General features: G+C 44.3%; 1 protein-coding gene across 9 annotated transcripts in view; it reads right to left on the reverse strand.

The window, feature by feature from the left end:
- Nucleotides 1-18,194, reverse strand: part of DNAJC6 (DnaJ heat shock protein family (Hsp40) member C6) — a 131,779-nt gene that overhangs the window by 41,944 nt on the left and 71,641 nt on the right. The window contains exon 1 of one of the 9 annotated variants that reach the window (XM_064493501.1): nt 716-1,208. The exons of the other annotated variants lie outside the window; for them this stretch is intronic. The gene's annotated coding sequence lies outside the window, so the exon portion shown is untranslated. Of the gene's footprint in view, nt 1-715; nt 1,209-18,194 lie in introns of those variants that run through there. 9 annotated transcript variants of the gene reach the window in all.

Raw genomic sequence — 18,194 nt, forward strand, 5'->3', positions numbered from 1 at the left:
GATCTCATAAATATTTTTGAATGATCACATGTTAAAATGATAATATTTTAGATATACTGAGCTAAATAGATTACACTATTAAGTTAATTTCACCTGTTCCTTTTTACTTTTTTAATGTGGATGCTAGAAAATTTTAAATTGTATACGTGGCCTGCATTAGACGTATACTGCTGCTCCAGAGAGAGAAATGAGTCCAGGGGCCACCTCTGCTCTTTGATGGAGTTAACCGTGTTAGAAGACTCCTTCCATGGCCATCCCGCAGAGTAATAGCTCACTTCCATCCTGAGGTTGCATGGTGGTCACTGATGTTATTTGTCAAGTATGTCAGGTTCTCCTCCCTGACAGTTTCATACATTTGTATGTCGTAGATAATACTATTTTTCCACTTTATACGTCAAAAAACTGAGGTGAGGCAGCTTCTCTAATGGTATAGAGCTAGTAAGGCAGTGGCAGAGCTGGGATTTGGGCCCTCCACCTTTACAACCATACCCCTCTTTCCTCTCCTAATGCTATCCTGAATTTAATATTTACCATTCCAAATAATTTCTTTAAACTTTCATTACATATGTCTGTTCCATAAGCAATATATGAATATTGTTTTTCATGCTTTCAAACTGTTATATAGATGGTTTTCTGTTTGCAACTTTATTTTTTTTGCCCACCATTATTTAAAATTCTTTCAAACTGATACCACATGTGCCTTTAGCTCACTCACCGTCTGCATCCGTTACCCCACTGATGGATACCAAGGTCGTTTCCTATAACAAACAACGCGGTTATGAACACATTGGCTTGACTCCATGCGAGGGAGCTCTCTAGGATACACGTGGGAGTGGAAATCTGCTGGTAGGTAGGATATGCACATCTTCAAACTTCTAGACAGTAACACAGTATTTCTGAAGTAGTTGTATCGGTTTAAACTCCTACCAGTAGTGCCTCTGAGCCCCCTCCCTGCACGCTCTCCCGAACACTTTATACTGTCAGACTTTACAGTGTTTACCAATCTGGTGAGTATGAAACAGTATCCCCTTTTGGCCTTATTTTGTGGTTTCCCCAATTACTAGTGAGTTGGGGTATCTTTTATTGTGTCTACTGGCCAGGCAGTGCTTCTTTAAATCATACGTCATGTAGCTACTAAACTCCTATGAGCCGTGTAGATGTTCACACATATACCTATCAAAATGTGTTGACTGCTATGTACGTACATCCTAATCACAAGAGCTTTGATGCCTGTGGCCACAGGCATCTATTTGAAAATGAGGCTCTATTAGAAATTGCAAAGAACAATTAGTGCTGGTGAATAAAGGAATGACTAGACACATGGACAGACACTGATAACGTCTAGCACTCACGGAGCTCTCCCCCGCACCAGGAACCCCACTTGGACTTTGATGTTAGCACAGTTTCACGTTGTGGGAAGCAGGCAGGGGGGTTATTATGCCCATTTTATAGGTGAAGAAATGGAGGCTCGAGGAAGGGAAGCAACTCCCCCAAGATCTCAGCTAACGAGCAGCGGAGCCAGGGATTCAAACTCAGGTCTGTACAATTCCAAAGCCACTGCCGCCTCTGTGTTCCACACTCCTCCCCAGCCCCACGTCAGCCCACGGTTCCCACGGCTGTGATCAGGACAGTCCTTACCTCCTGTGCACACAACCACCCCTCTCCCACCCCTCAAGCCCCTTCACCTCCCACGTATGTGCCTTTCATCTGGCTGCTCTCAGCAGCGGACGTCCTCGCAACAAGCACTCTCATAAATCACCGCATCTGTCAGACCAACCAGACCGATCTCCCCATGCATGCAGCCCAGCCTCTGCACCCCCACTGCTTCACAGCCCCGGATAACTGCCAGGAACGGGTCCGATGAACAGTGCCACAGGCCAGGGCGAGAGCTACAGGTGTGAGAATATCCTCGTGTTCTGTTTCCCTATGACATAAGACGTATTACTTCCCTTTAAACACACCCTCGTATAAAAATCTGTATCGTGTTTTCATTTTAAATATATCCTTATACAGCAAGGCCAGAGCAGCATGTTTCTAAGTCCTCATTTCCACTCCAAGTTACCAGTCAGGCCTGGACACCCTTCAGATACATTATTGTTCGAAGAGATGACACCAGCTTGATTATCCAGACTTCTCTCTGACTCTCAATTTCATGATGGAACAGAATTCTGAGGCACCAACCTACTAAAAGATAAAAGATATAAATATCCTTGATTATCTAAAAATCAGACTCTCAGCATCACTCAGGCTGCACGCTGCTCATTAGCACCTTGGAACCCTGCAGAAACCAGAACCATCTGCCAGAGTGACAAAGTCTGTAACCTCCATAGACCCAAATTATATGTCAAAAAAAGGGGAGAGGGCCACTCTCTGATTTTGCCCCTGCGGCTCTCTTAGGTGGCTGTTCTGGCTCTCCCTAACGAGCCGAGCCGTGGGAGTGTCAGAGGCTCAGCTTCTTAAGAGGATGTTGGAGCCTTAGCCAGTAGACAGAAAGGACAGAAAGGCTTCCAACAAAGACACAACAAAGAGGAAAATGGTGCAGTCAGAGCGTGATACGCAGAAGGGAAACAATGACTAGCAGATCAGGGGCTGACACACCACGGCCCGCAGGCCAGATCCAGTCTGCTGCCTATTTTTACAGTCTGTGAAATAAGAATGACTTCTACATTTTTAAATGACTGAAAAAAGTCAAAAGAAGAATCATGTTTAATGAGGTGAAAACTACCTGAAGGTCAAGATTCAACGTCTATCAGTGACGTTTTAGTGGAATGAGCTACCCTTACTCATTTAAGTACCGTCTACGGCTTCTCGCCTGCTATGCCAGCCGAGCTGAACAGTGGTGGCAGCGGCCTTATGGCCCACAAAGTCTGAAAGTACTTACTATCTGGCCCTTTATGGAAAAGTCTTCTGCTCTTTGCCCTAGATGGTTCACAGATTTTGCATTCTTAGGAATCCAGATCTTGCCACCTCTGACCCTTTCCTAAAGGCTTTGGCTAAAATGGCACCTAGTGGGAAGCACATATTTTGAAGGTCTAAGAGGGTGGGAGCAGGGAGGGCAGAGTTGAGAGGGCATGAGAATGCCACCCAAGGGGAAGGAGTCCAGGTCTGTGCCTCTGAGGCTCCAGGAAGATTCTTGCTCTATGATATCTTGTCACTTTAAAATCTAAGAGGACCCAAGCCAAGCATCAGAGCACTGTGTTCTGCGCCCTGTGACATTTCTAAGGTTGTAATAAACAAGTTTTTCTTGTGATTCCTAATATTTAGGAAACCAAAAGCAACATCCTACCCCTCCCAAGTCCTGGGAACTCACCATGGATACGACCTGACCTGTTCTCACTCACAGAGTGACACAAAATTTATATCTCCTGGGAGAGAATCTGTGTCCTACTGGGCTGTTAGTTAGCTGTTTTGCTCATTTACTTATATTAAGCTTTATTCCAAAAAAAGATTTGAGATGATTCAATAGTTATTCAGAAAAAATATGTATCATTTTAAGAAAACCAGCAAAAAGTTAAGGCTGGTCTTGACTGCCTTAATGTAACCAGAAATACAAGAAAAGTAAGTCCAGCTACTTTTCATAAACATCTTATTGATTTGTTAGCTGTGGGCAAAACACTGGGAGAAGTATTGCAAAAGAGGAAGAAAGATGTTGACAAAGGCCTTGCCCTGGAAAGTCCACATTGCACAGTGGTCATTCCTGACACCTGCTCCCAGTGCTCACACAACCAATATATATGCTCATCAACCCTGGGCTGCAGATAGTTTCACTAGGTGACCCCTAAGAAAGGATGCTTCCCCCAAAAGCACAGTCCTCAAAGGAAAAGGAAGGTATGCAAACATTTACCAAAAAAAGACGTTCATCAAGCAAAGCCAGTGACCCTACTCAGGTACTGTCTGCCTCGGTGGGCCTTCCCTGATCAGGCAACCTTCCTACTTAGGTACAGAAACCATTCCTTGTGTCTCCTCACGCCCAGTCTCCTATCCATCCTCGCCAGAGTTCCTCCCTCAGTTACTTGGCTTAATAGTTTTCTGACTAAAAGAAAGTTAGAAAGAAAAGAAAATTTAAATCCAGTTTCTGAAATGTCTTCAGCTCTTTACAGAGATCTCTGACTTTCTCAGGACACTCTTTAGGAGACAAGAGGATAATCGCCAAGGCAATAATGTTATGGATGAAAATATGAGGCCCGAAGCTACAGAAGTGTTCATCCCTGGAGACAGAAGACAGTTCCCTGTCCTGCCCAGCACCGTGGCCAAGGGCCGCAAGCAGCCAGTCGAGCACTTGAAACGTGGATTGAGATGTCTGTAAGTCTTAAACACCCACCAGATTTTGAAGATTTAGTTCAAAAGAATGAGAATATCTCGTTAATAATTTTGTATTGATTAATGTGTTGTAATGATAATACTTCTGATACACTGGGGTAATTAAAATGAATTATTAAAATTTTAAAAAAACACATGTTCCTTGAGGTGGTGCTTAAAATGGCAAGAAACAATAAAGGATGTATTTTCCCATAGTAAGAGAATTGGTTGAGTATCTCTAAGGATGCCACATAATTAGCTATCAAAATCACTTTTTAAGAGTACAGATGCTCATGACAAAGGGCTAAGTGAAATATTAACAGGATACAAAACATGCACAGTATAATCTAATTCTTGTAAAAGAAAAATATTTGAGTTTACAGAAAGAATTAAGACAATTTAATAAACATCAAATATAAATAACAGCAATTCAAACTTACCGAATGCCTACTATGTACCAGGCACTAATCTAAATTCTTTACAGGGAGTATTTAATCTTCACAACCACCCTGTGAAGGAGACACCATTGCTATCACCATTTTCCATGTGAGGACACTGAAGCAAAGATACATCAGTGACCGGCCCCAGGTCCCACAGTTAGTAAGCCAAGATTTGCACCCAGGCAGGCTGCCCCAGGGTCCAGACTTCTGGCTGCTACATTTTACAGAATAGTTACAGCAATTATATCTAAGTAGGATAATGATAAGTGATTTTTGTTGTTGGAATGTAATTTCTAAACTTTCTATAATTTACTCTCATGTATAGTTAAAAATACATCTGAAAGTCTCAAGTTGTTTTTTCAGAGTACACTTCAGTTCTTATTAGTTAAAACTTTGTATTTACATAACATAAAAATTAAGGTTTCAAATGATTTTATTATAAGCATTAATCCATCTTCACAATTGGTGTTATTTTCCCCCCATTTTCAGACACAGAATGTATTTAAACTTACAACAGAAATAAAGAATTCCAAAATTTTGCTTCCCAAAAAAAAGTTATATAAAATAAAGATAACAGCCAAGTGCTATGCCATTACAACTCAATTTGTCCTTCTTCAGTAGCTAGAGAGACCTCCCTCCTCTGTGCATCATTTACTGTAGCTTATAGTCACACAGGGTTTCTCAGCCCGCCCTCTGAGATGTAGGCAAATGTTGCCCATCAGCCCTCAAGTAGCCCTACGTGGATCTTTAACTTCATGTGGGCTAGAAACTTGCCAGGAACACCTTTCAGTACTTGACTCTTTTTCTACAACCTGAGACCCTGCTTCCTCATGGTAGTAACCACGTCAGCTTTGGCTTAAATACTCCAGATAATCCTGCACATTAACAACAGGGAAGAGATGACAAAGGGCGCTTGGCAACAGTTGAAGTTCTTGGAACATCAGCCTTCCTCGGTGGGTCCTCTGGTCCTCCACAAAGACACTGCCACAGACCATCACCTTTCCCATTTCTGGAAAGTCTTTGTCACCCAGTTCTAATAATTGTGGGTTATTATTCCATAGTGTTCGGGGTCAGCCTGTATGAGGGATAACTGATAATCTGAATTCTGGCACGATGATTTCTTCATATTCATGTTCTTTTTCACCAATGGTACATTTTCCTCCATAGTTATTTAAGTGCCATAAAGCTACAAATGCCCTTCCCTGGCTTCTACAAAGTTGGCAATTGCAGGTTAGAAATTCCCAAAACTAAAGGGACCTTGCAGAGATGCACCATTAGCCCCTGTGCCAGGAAAATACTATTTCTTCTCTAAAACACTTGGCAAGAGACAAAGAATCAGTGTCATCACCACATAAGGCTTCATCATCCTTGTTTACAGCAGATTTGTCAGCTCTTGGCTTCCCACAATTTAAAAAAATGGATCACATGGGGATAACAACTAGATAGATCACGGAAAAGCCCACCATCTTAACTCCCAGACTCAGAGACTGCTTAAACCTCATTCCCAGTTCATCCCAGTTCAGGGGAGCTTAGAGAAAAGAGGATGGACTTTGGGGAGAGGGGTCTTAGACAAGAGACTTACTTTTTTCACATAAAACCTGTGTGACCTTACGCATGATGTTTTACTCCCATAAGGGCTTCTTCTCCCTTTACAAATTGGAACAAATGGAAGAAAAATAAACTGTCCTACATGTCTCATGGCATCAAAATGATCAAGGGAGGTCATGTGTGTCAATGTGACTTTTAAGTAGTGTGATTTCCTAAAATAACCAGGAATTTTCATTTTAATTCTTAGAAATTCATCTCTCACGTAAATGAGTCACTGGATTGCCAGCCACAGAATGCACAGGAATCCAACTAGAAATAACAGTTCCACAGAAAAAATAATTAAGTGAAAAAACGGACACCCCCTATGCCAAACAAGAGGCTAGGCATGGAACAAAGCCACCACAGTCAAAAGACGGGATTTGGAGTCAACTTCCACTACTAGCTGGATACATTAACGCGCAGCTGAGTAGCTGATCAAGGTCTTCACTTCTTTATCTGTAGATTGGAAGCTTTTAATAGAAATCCCACACAGGACTGCGGTGAGGATTACATAAGGCAAGTTTCTATAAACTCTTCACACGGTGCCTGGTGTGTCGCGCACTTAATAAATGATAGCTACAAGGCAGCTCCGGGGAGTGGGAAGAATAAAGCCAGAAAAATGCTGTCTCCAGCAGAGTTAGGCAGCCTCAGCGAAAAAAAAAAAAAAGAAAAAGAAAAAGGCCACGCTGTTCAGTTTCAGGGGTGACGAGGGCAGACAATAGGGACGTGCGCAGCAAGGACAGAATGCTCGTCTGGAGCTCCTGCTACAGCACAGGTAAATTCTTCACTTCTGATAGTTCAGAATCAGGAGTGGTGAACAGAGGTGAACCTCTTTATAAGCTCCGGGGTTTCCTCTTCCCATGCTGAAGCGCTCTAGCACCTACTATGGGGGGTGATTATGTGCTGTCTGCACGGCTGATATTCAGGTTCACACAGGTCCAGGGATCCTGGCTTCTGAAACACGGAAATACTTCTGTGCTATCTGGCACATAACATGAGCTATGAGAACTACAGGTCACTTGATGGCATTGCACAGCAGTGGCCCTAGACACGGACCAGCCTGGTAGCTGCTCAACAGACCACAGGGGCAGAGGTGTGGGGTGAGGGGTGTCCACCAGCAGTTCCAGAGAAGCTCAGGGCCGGCAGACGCAGGCCACGAAGCAGATCGTGCCGATGACTCAGGCGGGTCCAAATAACGCGGGGTCCTCAAAGTGCGTCACCGCCCTGACAAGTCTACAGCATGCCCAGTCCTTCTTAGGGGGGAATAAGCTGCCAGGGCCGTTGCGACAAGGGGTTTAACAGGGATCTTGCTGGAAGGATCTGGTACCATTTCCTACATCAAACTACAGCTTGGAAATGGAAATCATTTAGCAAGTGACAAGGATACTCTGGAGAATGTCCCAAATCAACAAAACAAATGGAAATTAGAATGGTAAATAATGTGTGCTAAAAATATTATCACATGGTAAACAATTATATGTGACGTGTAGGTGCATATTTGTATAGAAAATAAAAGGGACTATACCTCACATTTTATACATATTTACATATTAATTTGCATTATTATAACAGCTATTAAATATCTTACTATTACTCCAGATACCATCAAATCAGTATGGACAGTATTTCTGTACCCACTCTCAGGACTTTGATGGGAGAAGCAACCCTAGCTCCTTCCTGAGCTGTGTGGTCATAAGAGAATCACAGACTTGGGGTCTCAAGAAGATAAAAACAGGGTAATGGATTTAGATGATTCCCTAAGTCCCTTCCAGTTCTAAAATTCTTTGAGACCATCATCATTGTAAAAGGGTCATCTTTTAAGCACATGCCCTAGACTAGCCATTCTGCTAAGCAGTTTGCATACACCACTAAATCAGACCCTCACACTAAGCACAGTGGCCCTCAGGCATCCCACTGATAAAACTGAGACTTTGGTAAAATTAACAATAGTTATGGCGGAATGAGATTGGACCTAGGTTTGGCTGGCTCCAAAGACTCGGGTCTTACCCACCTCCCCATCCTGAAGTCTTTCATAAGGACTTCGTCTCTCATGCCCCCATTCTCCCATCTGACTGTGCACCTCCATCCTAGGATCTGAAGCAGTCTGACCTACACAGAATTATTTGTGAATGGGTCTGACCCATCCACCTAGCAACTCTGGTTCCTCAATAACAGGGACAATGTTTCATGCTTCTTCATGCCTTCCTAAACTCTTAGGGTAATACTGGGCACACAGTAAGCACTCAATAAATGTATGTGAAATGGGGCTGCTGTAGATTACAAGAATCAGAAGATGGCAGAGATGGCATGCAAGACCAAACAGATCAACCTTGGTAGAGACTTGGTCTTGGCTTAACTGTAGACAGCAAATATAACCAGATGCTTTCACTGTCTCCTCATATTTCTCTGAATTTCTGACTAACACTGTACCATCCAGCACCTGCTGAGCACGCTTGCCTAAGAGATGGAGATTTCATGAACAAGAGCTTTATTATACAGAAGACTAACACTTGACAAGAAAACCAGAGAGGCATTTTTATATTCAGACAGATAAAAGGAGCTAATTAAGTAACCACCTCAAGCTCCTCTTTCCAAAGGGATCCAAGATATTTTTTTTAATGATCAGAGTAGAAAGAATAAGAAATAGAGTCAAAATGAAGACCACACTGAGACCAAAACTGACTCTGTGTAGAATAAGGGCAAGGCATAATGGTCACTAACAGGGCTAGGGAAATTCCAGCTAAATGGATGTAACACATTTGGTCCCTTCGTGGATAACTGGAATCAGGCTACAGTTGCCATCCAAATTCTACACAGTAAATTCTCATATAAAACAATACATGGATATCGCTTACTTTGATTCAACGAACATTTTAAGTACTCCTGGTGTGCCAGGGAAATAGATCTATCTAAGAGATCCTTGCTCTCCAACATTTGGGCCAAATAAAGAGGTTCACCCTCATGAAATAACAATGATCAGATCTACTTAATGAGATCAGAACCTTCAATGGAATTCTGAAGAACTAGGAAAGGCTCTGTTCACCACATGGCCTCTCAACCCCAGGGAGTGAGGGACCGTCAATCTTGTTTCTTCCTTTCTTTAATCAAAAGGTCAGGGCTTAAATCTCATTAAATGGACTATGACATTTCCCCTTAATGGCTAGTTTTGTTGCCTGGAACAGAGAAAACATCCTCACTGTTATCTGACCCTGTCTGTGATGGGAGACAGAGACAGCAAAGGATAGCTGGCCTGCTTAAAGAATACCACAAAGAAAAACGTCAAGCAAAAATCTTCTTTTCACTGTTTTGGTTCCATTCAATGGAGAGAGGGAGGCAATAGAGGCCTCAAAGATTGACTGAGAACTAACCTTCCTCCCAAACTACTCCCAGATACACTGAGAACCTTAGGAAAGCACTGTTTGTTATGCAAATGAAGTTCTAAGAGGCATCTCTCAACCCTCCTCCTTCCAACAAGATTGTCCTTCTTGGCTCCTCCTAGACAGAAACTCTAGAGCTGCCATTGCAAGCAGATTTCTCAGAGAAAGACCCCAGCACTGCTCTCCAAAGGAGCAGCAACTGTCATGGACAGATATTGTTTGTTACTTACAAGATCAGAGTACATGCATCCCACACAATAAAACTGAAAGGTATTTGTGCTCTTGTTTTTCAGACAAGGCAAGTATGTCTCAAAGAGGCAGATTCATTTGCGCCAGGATTCTTAGCTAGGATATACAAACGCCTGTGTGATGCCAAGACCCATGCTCCTTTCCTTTCATCAGTGACAGTCATCTATACTCAACCACAGAGGTGGAAGTCCTGCTTGAACCATGAGAGGAAGCAAACCAGACTCATACCATTTCAAAACTCAGTGGGATATTAGCAACACAGTCCCATGCTTCACATGGATACACCAGGAAGATAAAATTATTCCCCACAAAGCGTTGCTAGGATTGACTTTGGGGAAAAAAAATCAGCTTTATTGACATATATACAATTGATCTATAATGAACTAAACATATTTAAAATGTAAACATTTAGTAAATATAGTAAGTATTAACATATGTATATGTGGGTGTACACATGTGTGAACGCACACACACACACACAGCACTAACTCCAAAACCTGAGTCCCTCTTGTCTTACCCTTGAATGGAGTCCAGACTGTCTGGGAGAAGACAAACACATGGGTCACCACAAAGTACCATCCTTGGTCCCATTAGACTGTCCACCTTGCCATGGCCATCCTCTGTCAAAGCTCTGTGCTGTGCTAAGAAGTAGGAGGCTGGCTCAATCACTCCGGACAATTCAGAGAAAACTCCATGCATCGCCATACATCACAGAGCTCAGGGGAGGGGTTGACCAACAGACGCAACAAAGAATCCTCAGATTTTAGATCCAGAAGTACAACTAACTGGTCAAGAAACTGTCATGTGTGTGTGTGTGTGTGTGTGTGTGACTGTGAGGCTGAGAGAGGGAAGGAAAGGGGGAAAGAAGGTATGAGACAAATGCACATTCTGGTTTCTACTTTTTAAAAAAGTTTTGTTCAGATTAAAATACAGTATATATAAAATATATGTGTAGATGTTATATATTATTTTATATTATATTTTGTTATGTATCATTATACAATATATATTTTATTATAGAATAATACATATACTACAGAGGTCATTCATACTCAATACAGAAAATTTAGGCACATCAAAGGAAACATAGCAAAAGCATTAGGAAGAAAGCAAGTAGAAAAGAGGATATGATAGGGGAAAAAAGGAGAAAAATGGAAAATCTAGAATAAAACCAGACAAGGGCCAGTGTAATGCAAAGACCACAGAGCAGTATGGTGAACTCACTTCTCTGCACCTGCGGTCCACCAAAACCAGAGAAGATGGAATTAAAACAGAAGAAAATGAAACAAGAAAACAAACAAGGTGACCACTGTTAACATTTTGCAGAACTGCTCACATTTTCAGTTCTGTGTTTCTGTGGACATGCACAGATACATATTATATGATCTGTGCACATGTACACAGAAATAAGATCATACTCTACAGAGGTTGGACCTGCCACTTTTTCCACTTAACAGTGAAAAGCATTCTTCCAAGTCGTGAGGACCTTTTCTCTGCCATCTCTCACTGGGCTGCACCAGCACTGTTAACTGCTTCTCTCTTGCTCAGACTCGCCAAGTATTATTACATATACACATGCATGTAACGTGAACAGGACTTCAGAGGAGTTTATTTCCAGCTCGAGGAGAGGGATGCACGTTGCTGGGAGGAGGCAAGAGGAAGAGGTGGTGCGGCCGCCTCTTGAATTGCAGTTTGGGTAGACCGTTTCTACCCAAGGGCACTTCAGGCTGTGGGAGGACAGCAGGCACAGACCAACAGACCGCCAAGTCAAGGACATACAGAAGGAGGAACAGGACCGAACCTGGGCCCCAGTTAGAACTGTACTGGCGACCGTGTCAGAGATGGCTGTTACAGTCTCCATCCACTAAGTGGATGAGGAAGGAGGGGGACTCGCGATAGCAAGCAATTGGTTTGAGGCAGCAACTATAGTGCACATTGCAACCAAGAGAGCACACTGTTTCCTCGGGGAACTGGGAGGAGGCAGAGGGTGTTAGAGAAAGAAGGGAGGTGAGACTGGGCAGGTGAGTGGTCCTCAGATCCCAGGGGACTGAAGGGCAAGCAAAAGAGTAAGAACTTTTACCCGCTCTCTGTATAACTGCTTGAGGGATATGGTCCTCACACTGACATAAACGACAGCAGATTTCCAAGAAGCCCTTCACAGAGCAGATTAATGCTGCCTCAGACAAGTGGAATTCCCCAGGGATAGCACACACTTTAGAACATATTTCAAAAGCTGGAATTCTGTCTGAGGGCACCTGAAGGAAATTTCAAGGCAGTACCTTCAGCATCTAATTACCAGATAAATGTATTCGCAGGAGCCTCTGACGCGCAGGCTCTGGAGTAGGTCATGTCAAGCATGAAAATGCTCGGTGAGGCTCAGTGAACTTGGAGTGAAGACACATCTATCTGCTAACTACCCAGGGAATGCGGAAATGCTCTGAAGGTGAATCCTGGGACAAAAGCAAAACAGTAACAAAATAAAACAAAAACCCATAGCAAGCAATCGGAGGAAACCCTGCTACCTAAGTGCAAAGAGAACCTACAGCGCCTCATTTCACTGGTCTCAGGACAAAGCTTCTGGCCTGGACTCGCCCGAGAGACATTCTCATAGAGGTCTCACCACTACCCTCTCGCATGGGAAAACCAAACACTGAGCCAACTCGACCGAAGTCAGTGATGGGGGTTGGCTTGGCCAGAACTGGGAGACCACCTGGGTCTGGCCTCGCGCACAGCAGACGGGAGGTAAAGCTCAAGGGCACATCCTCACCTGTTGGATAGAAGGCTGGTTCCTAACCTCTCTTCAGACCCCCTCCACTCAAAAGGAGATGCCCCTCTGTGTTACTTGTCCCAAAGACTCTCAACTCAACAATAATCACTCCTGGAGAATTAGGAAAAGAGAAGCAGCATTTGGTCCCAGCGCGATGTAATTGAAAGGACCCAGGCTTTACAAATAAGCAGACCTGGATTCATGACACTGACCCTGCTTCCTTACTCCCTTTATAGCGATGGGCAGGCTAATTCATCTAAGCCTCAGTTTCCCCAAGTGTAAAATGCGGGCCGATAGTACCTTCCTTCCATGCATGGGATGGGGTTTAAACAAAATAATGACAGATAAACATTTGTCACCTGGAAGGCAATCATAAATAGTATTTTCCCACGCATGCCTGTCTTCTTATTCCTCTGTGAGAAGTAGAGGAGACTCCCCTGAGAAACGCAACCATGAGAAAGGGAAGGAAACAGACACTTGAGAATGGTCTGCATCTAGGAACTGCCACCGTCTTCCTCAATTCAGTGGAAAGGCTACTTACTATCTGTGTAACCTCATGCAGAGAGAAAGCCCATGACACCTTCCTCACAGAATCAGCACAAAGATTAAATCCACCATCTGTAAAAGCACACTGTCTGCTACATTTACAACTTAGTAAATGGTAATGTGAGGTGGAGATGTCTGTGGTGGAACTGAATTAGCTAGAACATTGTTCACAATGGATCTAACAGGGACTCTGAAATCCTCTCCCTGTCTGGAGTTTTTCTGGCTTTCTGTTTTTTGTTTTGTTTTGTTTTGTTTTTTATCATATGCAGATTTGAACTGCACAGAGATCAGACATCCAGGAAATGGTTCTCAGATAAAAATCTTCACATGTGGGCTCCATGTCACCTGAGGCAAGCTTATCAAGCAAAGGAAGGGGGTCCCCACCTGGCTCCCATGTTAACTAGCTCCTCTGACTGTCTTTCTGGCTTAATTATGCTCCAATAATCCTGACAAGACTGGCTGGGCTGCACTGTAAATCATGACAGTGGAAATCCTACAATAAAAGCAAGATTAATGATATGACCTCAATCTTGGCATGCAGGCCCATTAATTGGAAATTATGGACTTAATTGAATTCTGGGCATAGCACAGCTAGCTGGTTTAAATTTCCTGAGACCTGTTTCTTCACCCACATGAAGATAACTTGAATGTACCAATGACAACTAAGCCAAACAGTGGGTATTGCTGAAGAGACAGATAATTGATTATTTCCTTGGCACATTAGCTACCCAACCATTAGTCATGCTTTGGAGGGGCCATCACCATCATCTCAGCCACCTCCCTGTCTTCTACATGTTTGAGGGTGAGGCGTAACCTCTCCAAACTTCAGTTTTGAGATAACTGTTAATTTATCTGACACACACACACACACACACACACGAAGTACCCAGTAAGAAGCAGCCATTATCATTGTCCCTTATTTGCCATCACCTGCTATGATAAGGAGCCTGGAGGTGGGGAGGGAATGGGAAGGAGCCGTGTGGCTTCTCCTCTGCAGGCTGCAGAAATAGCACCACAAAGGGCCCTGACAACGCACTGTACACCCAGAGCCTCCCTGAGTTCAAGGCAGCTTCGGCCCCACCTTGGCTTTCGACAAGTGCGGACTCTGGTATGTCTCTTCTGTTTGCTTCAGTCTAGTCTGTGTGAGGCAATCTGCTCCTGGGACAAAGGTTTACAGACATGAGTCCTCCTCGCCCGACACGGAGATGGGTATCAGAGTCTCCACTATGGAGGAGGAAGGGGGGGACTCCTGGGATGGTGAGAGGGGTGTCTAAAAGTGATCAGTGACTCTAGAACATGCTGGAACCAGGATATCACGCTGTTTCCTCAGGGAGTTGGGGGGATGCAGCGAGAGTGTTAGAGAGGGTGGGAGATAAGGCTGGGAAGGTGAGTGGTCCTCAAATCCCCAAAGGCTTGAAGGTCCAACTGAGAACCTTTAACAGAAGAGATGGAGTTATTTAGAATTATTGGGAGGGGTGTGGGAATGCTTTTGTTGGAAGCTGCACATAGACAAGCTAATGTGCAAGAAAAGCTTAGTGAGAACAGAGACAGTGCTTAATTTATGTCTGTACCAAGCACCCAGCAGGATGCCTACCAGGGTAAACAGTCCAAAAGAGGACGCTGAATCAAACGGAATTAAATCTGTCCAGAAACCAGGAGCGCCACTTCACTCTTAAACCAACTGCAATGGCTTTGAAGTGCCGCAAGGCGATGTGGCAGTGCCTACAAATCACCTTCTGATTGCTGGGAACCGGGACCACGGGCTTTATGTCCATTAGCTCTTTTAATCCTCACAAGCATGTTGCCAAGTGAGCTCTATCATCCCCCTTGTTCAGGTGAGCAAACTGAGGACCCAAGACACAAATACAGTCACACAGCCAGGGCTGTTCCCCAGGTCTGCCACCTTCCAAAGCCTATGATCTTCTCATGACATTTTATATATTAATCAAAAGCTTAAAACAGAAAGGGAAACAGTCAGGAGAATAGAGAAGCCAGATCCTGTGAGGGACCCTGTGCATGAGCGAAGGATAGTTTTAGGACCAGGTGCTAAGGCGAGGAAACTGCTAAACGTCGCTTGTTGGGAAGGCACAAATGAATGGAAGCCACCTTGCGGGACCTGAGCAGGCAGGAGAGGAAAGTCATGGTCTCTCGTGGGCACTGGGTAGCCACACCCAGGGGTGGGGGCAGTGCCTTCAGAGGCTCTTCCCTCACATGTGGAATCTAAAAAAGCCAAACTTGTAAAAACAGAGAGTGAAATGCCGGCTCCCGGGGTCTGGAGGGTAGGGGGCAGGACTGATGTTTAAAGGTATAAACTTGCAACGAGTGGTAAATAAGTCCTGGCAATCTAATGCACAGTACAGCGAACACAGATGATAATATTACATTTTAATCATCAAGCCTGCTAAAAGATTAGATCTTAATTATTTCAAGCACAAAAGAAGTGATAGTTATATGACATGACAGAGGCACTAACTAATGCTATAATGGCAATCGTATTACAACATATAAATGTATCAAATCGGCATGTTGTACACCTTACATGTCTGTAACATTATATGTCAAATATATTCCCATTTTTTTAAGAAAAAGATGCTCTTTCCTAAACTGACCTCTTCCTGCTGCCCAGTCCTACCCACCCTCCAGGCACAGGCCCTCTGCAGGGTCAGCAGCTGCTCAAACTTGGATTCTGATGCTCACCAGGCATGTGTACAAGCATCCCAGCGAAGGCAGCGGAGGTCGGCCACGTATCTAGCCAACAGCAGGGTGAGCCATGAAGCAGGCCTGCCTGGCTCTAAATCCCACACCCTTTCACCATCACGCTCTTCATCTTCCCCCGTAAGAGAGACAAGTAGGGGTCTCAGTGCAATTGCCAACAGTGCACGAGGGGAGGTACCTCTGAAAGAGCCCCACAGAGACCCTGCCCAACAAAAATCAGATATCAGAAATGCCTACGTCCCGAGATGCCCAGCTCTCCCCACAGCAGCCATCATCACTGTGCTTCTCACAAGAGTAGAAGACTGGACTCACCGAGGACAACGCAGGGGGCAGCACACGCGGAGCCAGTATCTCTCCTCCTCGCCCACTTACACTTGAGTCCTCTCCCTCCCAGGCATGAGTCCAGGCATTTGGGAATCCACATTATCTGACCATGACAGTAACCAAAGGTATTCAGTTCCAAATATCAGCGTGCCCTGAAGCACACGGCTTTTCCTCTCTGGGCAAAGCCTCTTCCCCTTTAAAATTAGGGGAGGTGGAATCGGCTGCTCCCTAAGGTCCCATAATACTGGGTGACTCCATGGGTCACAGACTCTATAAAACATGAGTGTTAAATTGTGATGGATGCAATTTGCTACAGGGCAAGGCACTGGTAGGAGCGCCACCAAACTGGACGTGGAGCTGAAGTCTTAACTGCTGCTACAGGGCAGCACCGGTCAAACAAAAAACATTCCATCCTCCATCGTGGCTTTCGTTTTCCATATCTGTGTGGGAAGCCCTGGTGAGGACTGTTATGTAACAGGCTGGCCAGCTGCAAGCTCATTCTGTCTTCTTTCTCTGCACTTGGCATTAATCTCAGAGTGACTGACCTCTCCCCGGCTGCCCTTTTCTGTTAAGCTTTAAACATCTGCATCTTGCCTTTATAACTGTGAGCTTCCAGAAGGCAAGCTGGGTGGTGAGACAAGACTGCAGACACAGTGCAGCGCACAGAGCTGTGGACACAGCGCTGGTGAGTGTTCCAGTATTCTGCTACTGAAAACAACAAACAGTAACTGAAATCAGCTAACCCTTGAGCACCTACTCTGTACCAGGCACCATTCTACATGCTTTACAACTCTTCGAGGTACGCATTATTGCTATCTTATATTTTGTACACGTGGAAACACATAGAGAGAGGCTATCAAATCTGCTGAGGTCACACAGTTAATAAAGGCAAAATGTGGACAGGCTCCCACAAGCATGTGTTGAATGAAATCACCTAGAGAACAGTTGGGAACATGTTCCTTTGGCATCAGAGAGACCTGGATCCAAATTCTAATTCAGCAGTTTACTCGCTGTTTCTTCAGATAAGCTGCTTAAGCCTTTCTGAACTTCAGTTTCTTCATCTGTAAAATGGGATAACAATATCTACCTTATGAGGTTACTCTGAAGATCAGAGACAAATGCCTCTGAAAGAACCTTGTGCGGTGCCCGGCCTAGTGATCTAGTCATGTGTGTGCTAAGCTCCTATGGTGTAGAAGGCGCTGTGGCAGGTGGTGGGAAAACAGAGGAAAGCATGGTCCCTGCCCACAAGCTGCTCAGAGTCTCCTGACCGGGCAAACATAAACAAAAAAAGTATATCCCAGGAGGAAAGGACAGTGTTACGCAAAAAAAAAAAAAAAAAAAAAAAGTGTCCTTTTTTTTTTTTTCAAGATTTTTTTTTCAAGATTAATCTTTTTAATGCTATCCTAAAACAGAATGGGCCAGCAGGGCCTCTGGGCTCAGCAGCTGTGGAGGAGGAGGGACCCCCTCCATACCTCCTAAGGCAGGTCACTGCACGAAGGCACTCATGAGGGGGACTTCAAGCCCCTCTTCTATTTCTTCATACAAAATTGGAGGAGGAGGGGAAGGGCAGGAGCCTGGAAAACATTCTTCCCAGCCTATGGGTAAAGGAAAAACTCAGGGAGCAAAACACTGCTAACTCAGGGTCTACCCTCACACACACACCCATCTTCCATCCCTCTCTAGAGTCTGCAGTGGAGACCTGGGGAGAGGACAGCCCGGGTTCACCTCTTCTTCCTTCTAGCTGGTACGAAGTTGATAATCACCACTCTGAGTGATATAGCAGACCCACGGCAGGGCCTGGTAACCACTCTTCTCGATGATCTTCATGTATCGGACCTGGATCCCGGAACACAGCAGAGAGCACCTGAGGGCAAGGAAAGCTGAAGAGAG

Source organism: Camelus dromedarius, chromosome 14 (assembly GCF_036321535.1).
Source record: "Camelus dromedarius isolate mCamDro1 chromosome 14, mCamDro1.pat, whole genome shotgun sequence".
Classification (NCBI taxonomy): Eukaryota; Metazoa; Chordata; class Mammalia; order Artiodactyla; family Camelidae; genus Camelus; species Camelus dromedarius.